General features: G+C 35.5%; 1 long non-coding RNA gene across 1 annotated transcript; it reads right to left on the minus strand.

Annotated features, from left to right (window-relative positions):
- Positions 1–243: 243 nt before the first annotated feature.
- LOC145991208 (uncharacterized) lies at positions 244–9,104 on the minus strand. Its single transcript, XR_014442017.1, has 2 exons — positions 5,180–9,104; positions 244–378 (listed from the first exon to the last, which is right to left on the minus strand). It is a non-coding gene; the product is annotated as an uncharacterized LOC145991208 (long non-coding RNA).
- Between the last annotated feature and the right edge of the window lie 231 nt (positions 9,105–9,335).

Consider the following 9,335-nt stretch of genomic DNA (forward strand, 5'->3'; position numbering starts at 1 on the left):
GTTGACATACTAGCTACACACTCATCCGTCATTATATCATAATTATGATTTAATCTTCACTTACTTAGAAGAAATTTCTTTCTGTGTATAAGTCATAATATTCGATAGGACCTTCGTTTCTTATACATGAATTTCTCTTTAAATATTTTTCAGTAACACATCACCAATAAAAAAAACAGAATCTTTAGGATATTCATTTAACTCTTGTACCAAATTAGTTGTGAATAATTGAAACAGTATATCTTCATGCTCAGTTCTTTAATTGCAGAATTAATTGATACAGCTGTATGTGAAAAGTATTGATACAATAAACATAGTGATCAAGTGGTGCAGAATAATTCAAAATCCCAGTTCAATGTCATCGCTTGGTCGAGGTTTCTGCAACCAACAAAGAGGAAAAGGCGAATTAATAAAAAACAAAATTGTGTATCATTGTTCGTTTACTCTGCTTACGCTATTTCAACAGGTCACTACAAAGATTATGCAGTGTGTAGAAATCATGATTAAAACATGGTATCGTTTTTGAGAACACCAATATCTCACCAGATCGTTGCACGTTGTATTGTAGCACCAAAGTTTGCACAGTGCGCCTATATAGTATAATATACCCTATACCTGACTTTTTCTAAAACAATGACTTATGAGCAATAGTTAAAATAAAAGCAAGAAAAAGAACAACAATTGCAGTCAGCCGTCATTCGCATTCGAACTCGCTGGCTATTACCAACAACTGTTAGAGCAGTGACAGAGAGAATTCACACCGAAGAGGCAAACGACACGAGCCCATTTTGTCTACAACAAAATATTCGCCGCGCATGTGTGACCAGTCCAGACAACTCATCATTTTTTTTATTCAATTGAAAAACACTTTTTCTGTACTTTAAACACTATTGTAAGCCTACTAATGCTTTTCTTTCTATCGTTGTCGTTTTTTACGGATGGATAGATCAAGTTGGTTATTGTTTAGCGCGTTCAAGTAATGCAAAGGATATATTCAAATAGTTGTACGTTTTAATTGTGTGTGTGTGCGCGCGCGGAGAACAATCAAGATATTTCATGCTTTCTCAATATGTACCATTAAATAGTAGTTTAAACTATGCATAATAAGTGTAGTAAAATATTCGATTTTTATTTTTTACTGAATCACTCGACAAATTATTGACTTCATTACTTGCCAGTCCCTCAAGAGAAATATTCAATTTCAGGTAGTTACTGTATGTCAATCATCCGAAAGTCTCTCAAGATATGTAAACACGTGAATTTTAGTAATTGGAATATATTCATTATAACAACATGAAACTAGAACGAGAATAATAGAGCATTAAAGTAACTATTGGAAAATCATCACATGAAATTAACAAACTTTTCATTCCCACTGATTAGACAGGACTTTCTATTTTTTGTGCTTTCAGAAGATAAGAACATTGAAAGAAATTAGATTTTTGATACTATGTTCTTCTCCATAATGAAGATTAATAAAACAGCCGAACGATCAAGAATGACTGACAAACATTTTTTGTCTGTACTAAGTATCATTCTCATAAAAAAAATATTGCGCACTTTTGAGAAGCTAGTTTAAAGAAAAATGTGTCAAATCTCTGAGAAACGAAACTAAAATTGCCCACAAACAGTTTCTTGAAAAAATTCTTGCACAATTGTAACCAATTTATACTCAAAAGTAACATGTAAGATACTATCACTATGATAAAGTATTTCAGTTCGATTTTCACTAAAATTACACACACGCAAACGTGTAATCTTTCAGTTCTACACAGGCTGGTATGTGAAGGGGGAAGAAGCGAATTCCTCCTCCTGGTTTTTGCATACGCCTCTGGTTGTAATGTATGGCACTTGGGGCGGGGTGTCTATATATAATTTATATATCGATGCTGCAATAATAATCACTGAAATTCTCCCCGTCAGGGTCGAACCACTGTCCGGAGAGTTTTGATATTATAGTTATGCGGTCCTACTCACGAATTGAGTTTGACGTGGCTGCCCTAGAGGACCAGAAGAAGTACGTGTGAATTATGTTATAATATCACACGACTTCTTAGCTTGTCACCAGAACTCAATGGTGACAGTAATTCGTGAACATATCAACTAACGTTCATATTAAAAGAACTTGACGTCTAACGGGTTGCAAGATGACGATTTTTGTTCCTGCCATACATGTTACAAATAAATTAATATGTCCTTGTACAAAAGTTATTTCTCTTTTAGAAACTTGTGAGTAGAAAATTGCGAATCGCAAACTGATAGACTTTGAAAATTATGAAGTAGATCACTTCTACACTGAAGATGAGAGTGACTTTAGCTCTCGAAAACTTGGAAACTATTTCAGAATTGACCTGTTGGATAGTCCAAGAGTCTTCGAAAATAGTTTCAGAAAAAATATATAGACCACATATCGGATAAATTTTGGGATATTGAGAAATTTGTCAACATCTAAAAATCATGTTGAAATGAAAGGGGATAAAGACCCTTCTAAAAGAATTGACAATCTGCGAGGATTTTTGGCTAATAATATTCTATTTGGAATTTAGAAAGACTAGTGTAGAACTAAGATTTCCTGTTACAGCCCAATGTTTGTCACATGCAAGTGGTGCTGACTCATGTTGTAAATGCAACTACTGTATAGCATGAAGTAAAGTACCTAGAAAGTTGGTAAAACTGTACATTTTTGGTATTGTGTGGGAAGCGAGGAAGTGCAGCTTATACAGTGTGCCATTTGCTCTCACAGTGAACAGATTTAGTGAAATACGATCTTCAATGGTCTTGAGTATTTGACAGAACGTTTTGGTAATTGCTCAGTTGCTTTTTCCAAGCGCACGTATAGGTTAATAGGGACTGGACCTACAGCTTAAAGTGGGATCCGAACAAATATTGATCTCCACCTGGTATGCAACCAGTGACCTAGGGCGTTCGTTGCCGAGTATTACCTCCGCTCAGTGGCGTGCATACAATGTAAGCTACCGAGGAATTGCTTCGGAATGCAATATGCAATAACGTAACAATATATTTTGTCATTATAATCACACGATGATTCAATAATATCTAGATAAAATCGTTCCATTTCTTCGCTACACATAGAACAAATACCAGCCTCTGCACAGAGGTTGAGCCGAAGCGATCTCCCTCTCGCATCGGGTCAGCAGTGTCAGACAGTTTCGCGCGCACCTCAAGGTCACTGGTCGTGTGCGCGTATTTCTGCTACAAACGAAGCTAGCATCGGACAGGCAGTTAGTTTACTCTATACTGAGACAGAGGGTGTATGTATCGGAGTGTTTCAACTAGTATTGTTTTCGGGTTTCTTCAGTTTAGGGGTTTGGTTTGCTGAATGTATATGAAAGTGTGTGAAGGTATCAGATAGTATCTAGTAATAGCTATAGAACAATGTGTACATTCGCCTCAATTAGTACTCTGGAAGTTGGTTTCATTATACAGCATATTTGCAGAAGATACAATTCAAAATACAAGTGTATCAATAAACTAACTAACTAACTAACTCTCTAGCCTTCTTAAACTTGAAGGTTCATGGCTGCAGCAACACAGAACTTCCATCTGTCCCTATCTTCAGCAAGATCTATATACTCTTTTCCATCTCTACCGATTTCCTTTAGGTCAATCTCAACGTTGTCCATCCATCTTCGTCTTGTCCTTCCTATAGGTCTCTTACCATCAGGTTTCCCAACAAGAACGCTGTGAACTCCTCTTTCCTCATGGCCTGCCCACCTAAGTCTTCTTGATTTAATCATTCTAATAATATCTGGACATGAATACAAATTATGTAGTTCTAAATTATGTGACCTCCTCCACTCACCTGTCTCCTCATCCCTTTTAGGTCCAAATATTTCCCTAAGGATCTTATATTCAAATACTCTCAATTTGTGTTCCTCTTTCAATGTAAGGGACCAAGTTTCACACCCACATAATACTACAGGCAAAATTACTGTTTTGTATATTTTAACTTTTAGTTTCTTAGATATTAAACGAGAAGACAAAAGTTTATGAAGAGAGAAGTAACATGCATTTCCTGAATTAAGCCTACTTTTTATTTCCTATTTAATATAATTTTCATTTGTTAATATTACTCCTAAGTAATTGAATTTGGAAACTGGTTCAAACGTGTTGTTATCAATAATTAGATTTTGATTATTACCTAACACTTGATTTCGGTTTGTAAGATATATTTAGTTTTCTCTTTGTTAACTTCCAAATCTATCTCTTTAGCAATTTTGAAAAATATTTTAGCATTATTCTTAATTGTATTTATATCATCCCCTAATAAATCAACATCATCTGCATATGCTAACAACTGAGTCATACCATTTAATTTTAGTCCTTCGTTAGTTTCTTTTACCTTCCTAACAGCATATTCTAAGGCAAAATTAAAGAGCAATGGAGATAATGCATCTCCTTGTTTTAACCCATCATGAATTAGTGTATCAATAAACGCTGTATAAAACACAACTTATTACTAACTTCGTTGACCCTGTACTATAAAAGAGCTTTTGTCCAAACTGTTTTCTGCCCGTTCTTTCTCAGAAAAAATGATATAATTTAAAATTTACGGCCAACACCAGAACTACCGAACTTGGTTCAAAAGACCAATAAATTTACTAGACATTTTCAGTGTATATATTATATACCAGCTGATTACGCGGCGTTGCCCGTGGTGTTTAATGAATTCGAACTATAGCGTAAAATATAATTAATTTTATTTACAGGTACTTAAAAGTATAAGTACAGTATACAAATTATGAAGTAATATATTTTTATATATATTCAGTGCTTCGGCTATCTAAATGGTCACTGCACCCCACTTCCTCCGCTCATACAGAAGTGGCTGTTCTTGCGGGCCATTAGCTAGAAAAAGACGGTGTGCTTAGTTGGGGGAGATTTCTGGAACCCGTGCTCGAAATTCACTACACATGCAAATCCTGCTCAATGCATTAATACAATTGCGGTAAAGTTTGTAAACTTCCAGGGTTGTTGTGAGAAATCATTGGTGTTAAACGGACGGTACTTGGGACATGTAAAATGTGCTGACTGTTCCGTTGTGTGTGCAGTGCCTGTTGTTTTGATTCATGCAAATGTTGATTAAGATGTTGCGTTCATACAGGTAAGATTTTCCAATACACTTACATTATATTTAGAAAATTAAATAAAACAGTACCTGTTCTGCATTCGGGTGGTACACCTTATTTCTGGCCACTCTGTAATATAAGAACCAGAATATTAAGTTGTGATATGATGTACATATTCACATGTTTTCCTCAGACATTTGATATCTCATGATGTTTTAAATACGTATATAGGTTACCATATACTGTATACAACTCCTAAAATACATAGCTCGATATCACAGTTGAAATGTGTTTCATAATTACAGAAAATTCAACATTCTTATCTTAGTTTTACCCCTTAAGAGCTGATAAGAGCTTTAGAGTAGGAGCTGAAAAAAATCCTCAATAGCAAGTATATACAGGGTGAAGCATTTTCAGCTACCTAGTTTTGACTTGGACACAAGGTGCGACAGGAGGAGTAGGAACAAGCAAGTATGGCGCTGAGTTCCTTGTGAACTTGGATTTCTGTAGCCATCGAGCGCTGGCCAATGCAGTACCGTTTATTTTGTGTAGAGGTTTTTTTATAAAACAGCCTGAGATCGGCCATCCACAGTCAATGGGGAACGCCGTCCACAAATATTTTGTCATTCATGAGCTGCAACACCGTTAATGTCAACTGGAAGAAACTTGATACCAAGAGAATGAAGCCACGGCAGAGACACATTCAAGGAATTCTTCCAGAATTCCCGTTTTGGTGAAATTCCTTGGCCTCGAAGATCGCAAGAATTAACTGTCCGAGATTTCTTTCACTGGTGCTATTTGAAGGGCAGGGTGTTTGTAACCAGAGCGACAAATGTTGAAGAACTGAAGACAGATATCAGAGAAGAAATTGCGAACAAAACTCCCGAAATGCATGCAAGCGTGTGACATCATCTGGGGCAATGCATTGCTAAAGAAGGTCTGCATTCAAAATACATTATTTTCAACACATAGTGTTGGTAATTCAGGGAGATCCCAATGTATAAAATATGTATTGCATTAATAAAAGAAAAGTGTACTCCATTGTGAGAGAGTGTGTGTTATTTTAAAAGTGGGCATCGGAAAATGCCCCACCCTGCATATTTTTAGATTATGTCCTTATGGGTGACTACAAATCCTGTACAAAACTCATTGGTAAGTATTGAAAGTTCAATTGGAATCCATGATTCATAAGTGCATTTTAACACTCTAAATTTAAAACCATTTGCCAGTTACTTCGCTTGCAATAGTCTAAAAAATTCGATCTCTCTCGAACAATTGGCCAATATCCCCGCCCAAATTATTTAAGTAGATTACAATAATCTAACAATAAGCACTCGAAAGATCAGAGTTTACTGTTGTATTAGAAGTTAAACATTATTTACTAAATTTTATTTTCAGTGCAAATTGGTCTTAGACCTACAGTTTTAGAAATAGGATCTTAACCACTAGACAATATGTATCCATCAAGGATCGAACCCACAACCATTTAATTAAAAGGTGATAACATAACAACTACATTATCGATGAGGCCGCTTTGTAGTAATATCCTCGCCTCTGATTAATAAATATTTGTATATCGTATTCAAGTTCCAACTTGACCCATCTGAAACGACACCGCTCAACTAAAAACTACAGTGCAATATGATAAAGAGGCAAAGTCTAACAATTATTATACTCCAATTGAAATCTATTAATCGTAAGTACTTCGAAAATGGGGGGAATCTGAGATTACTCATCACCACGTGTAATCTATCGCTCGTATCACCCTCCCCTTTATTAGATCCATAATCCATTAACAATAGTAACATCCTCTTTAATTGATATCAAAGAACCTTTGTTTCAATGTCCGATCAACTTTCTGGATATGTAACTACCAGTTAGAGTTTGCCTCCAGACTTTGGCAGCAGCGGGTTCTTCAATGTGAAAATAAGCGATGGTCTGTGACTGTCCGATCACGTAACAGTGGTTAAGTGAAGAAATTTCATTACTCTGCCATCTAGATGTATCAATTCTAATCTAATTTCACCTTGTGTTAAAAGGTAGAACTAAGTCAGGTGTGGTTGCTAATGGTTATGTTATGTACTTTGGCAATGAATGCATGAAATAGGAAATCAATTACTGCGCATTTGGCTTCATTACTAAAACAGACAAGACCCCTCTCAGAAAACTCAAAATGATATTACATATTACAAATATTTATGTTCTCTTACAGAGCAAAATAGAATACACGAAATACAAATTGCTCTTCTAGCAATGCAATCACTTGAGATATGTAGACATTTTTCACCTATATTTGGCTATTAAAATAATGGTAAATACATGATAACGGCAAGAGGAATTAAAAAAGTTAGAATCAGGACTCGAACTTGTCACATAAAAATTGTCCACAGTACGTTTTACAGTAAAACCTCGTTAATGCGGACCTCGATAAGCCGGACTTCACTTAATCCGGACAGGCAAAAAAAAGGCAGAATGCAAGGTTTTAACTGTGGCTAGAAGTCAACAAGAGAACTTCCCAAAGAAAATACAGTCAACCACTGATGAAATTCTGTTTCCCGCAGACTTTGTACTGTACTGTATAGTGTAATTAGGCATATGACCTTTAAATACACCATAATAAACATGTTTTGTTGCTATAAACGGAGTTTTAATGCACTTTCTACTGTTCTTTTCGGTTATTTCAGTTAATCCGAACTTTCGTTAAACCGGTCAACGTATATCTCCCATTAGTCCGGATTAACAAGGTTTTACTGTATTGTGGACATCAGTAGAACTTGGGAAATTGTCTGGTGGATCTCGATCTTTTCATGAGGTGCCCATGGACGCTGGGAACTGCTAATTACTCTGGTGACCATGGGACAAAGCACGGGTTAAGTTAACTGCTACTCAACCTCCAGATGAGGAACTAATCGTACATTGAATAACTCACAGTTGCAGTAACTTCTATTTATTCTCAAGAACCTAAATTTAATCGCACATTGAAAAACTGGTTCTGGTCCACATTCTTGCGTCTGTACATATGTATGTGCGCTCACATAACTTCGTCCTTACGTGCACGCACTTCTATTGCGAAACGCCTTTAACATTAATTGGCATTAGCTACACCGTACGCATTACGCATATTGGAATGCGTTGTCGGTCAGGAATTATTAGTTGCTTCTGTTTATTGTATTTAAATTTAATGTTTGGGTCCATTAATTACTGTTAACATCTCTACTTACCGTAAGCTGAAAAGATACATAGAATTTTAAGTTACAACTTTATTTCTCGCAATAACGTAAAGCATAATTATTACAGTGTTGTATTTAGCATACTGTTACTCATTGCACCTCAGACTTTGAAGCGTTTGTAAATTGTGAATTCTAGCTAATACACGTCAACATATTTAAATTATAACACACACACACTTATTTGCCAGTTACTTCGTTTACCTAGTGAAATAATATGCTTTCTCATTCCTGTGACATCTGCACAATACCTTCTCCCGCATCGCATACTAGATATGTGCAATTACATCACAACACCATAATTATATAATAGATGGTCTACTCAAAGAAACAGGGTGTACTTTAAAATTGAAAGTTAAAAATAATCTGATAGATTTGGTTTTATTTCCAAAACAGGCAGCTAGTAAAATCCTCCTCTCTGAAGAATCACTAATTGTAGAAGTAAATAATTTTCAACTTGATACATTGGACACTTGATGAGAAAGAATGAAACACTAGAAAAATGTTATAGAGAATTAAAATCTGAAATTTATTGTACTCTATATGAAATTTAGTAATCCAAAGTACCTCTAAAGGAAGGTGAGTCAGAAACGAAACATCACCAAGTGTGAACCCTAAAATGACACGGCTAGAACTACATCTTTCATATTCACCTTTGTGTGTTTACATATGAAGACTACATGGGGAAAAGAGGCAAGTCAGTTTTTCATAATTTTACAGAATAGCAAATTGAATGTTTGAAACCAAATAATCTGTATTCTTATTGATGTTTGTTCTCTATTGCATGTATTATTTCTTTGTATGAATAAGAAATATGAAATAAATTGATTCAAGAAGAGTACAAAAGTTTTGACAAAAACTTTCTTAATGTAACAGTTTACAGCTTTATGAAGTGGTTCACAAATTCACTTGGTCAGGTTTAGACAGTGCTGTCCTTATTGTTTCTGCCCCTTAGGTCCATGTGGCAGGTTTGTGTAGTAAACCTGAGCCTCTCTTGTGCAGAACACGTTCAATTCCT

Source organism: Lepisma saccharinum, chromosome 8 (genome assembly GCF_977018435.1).
Source record: "Lepisma saccharinum chromosome 8, izLepSacc3.1, whole genome shotgun sequence".
In the NCBI taxonomy this organism is placed as follows: Eukaryota; Metazoa; Arthropoda; class Insecta; order Zygentoma; family Lepismatidae; genus Lepisma; species Lepisma saccharinum.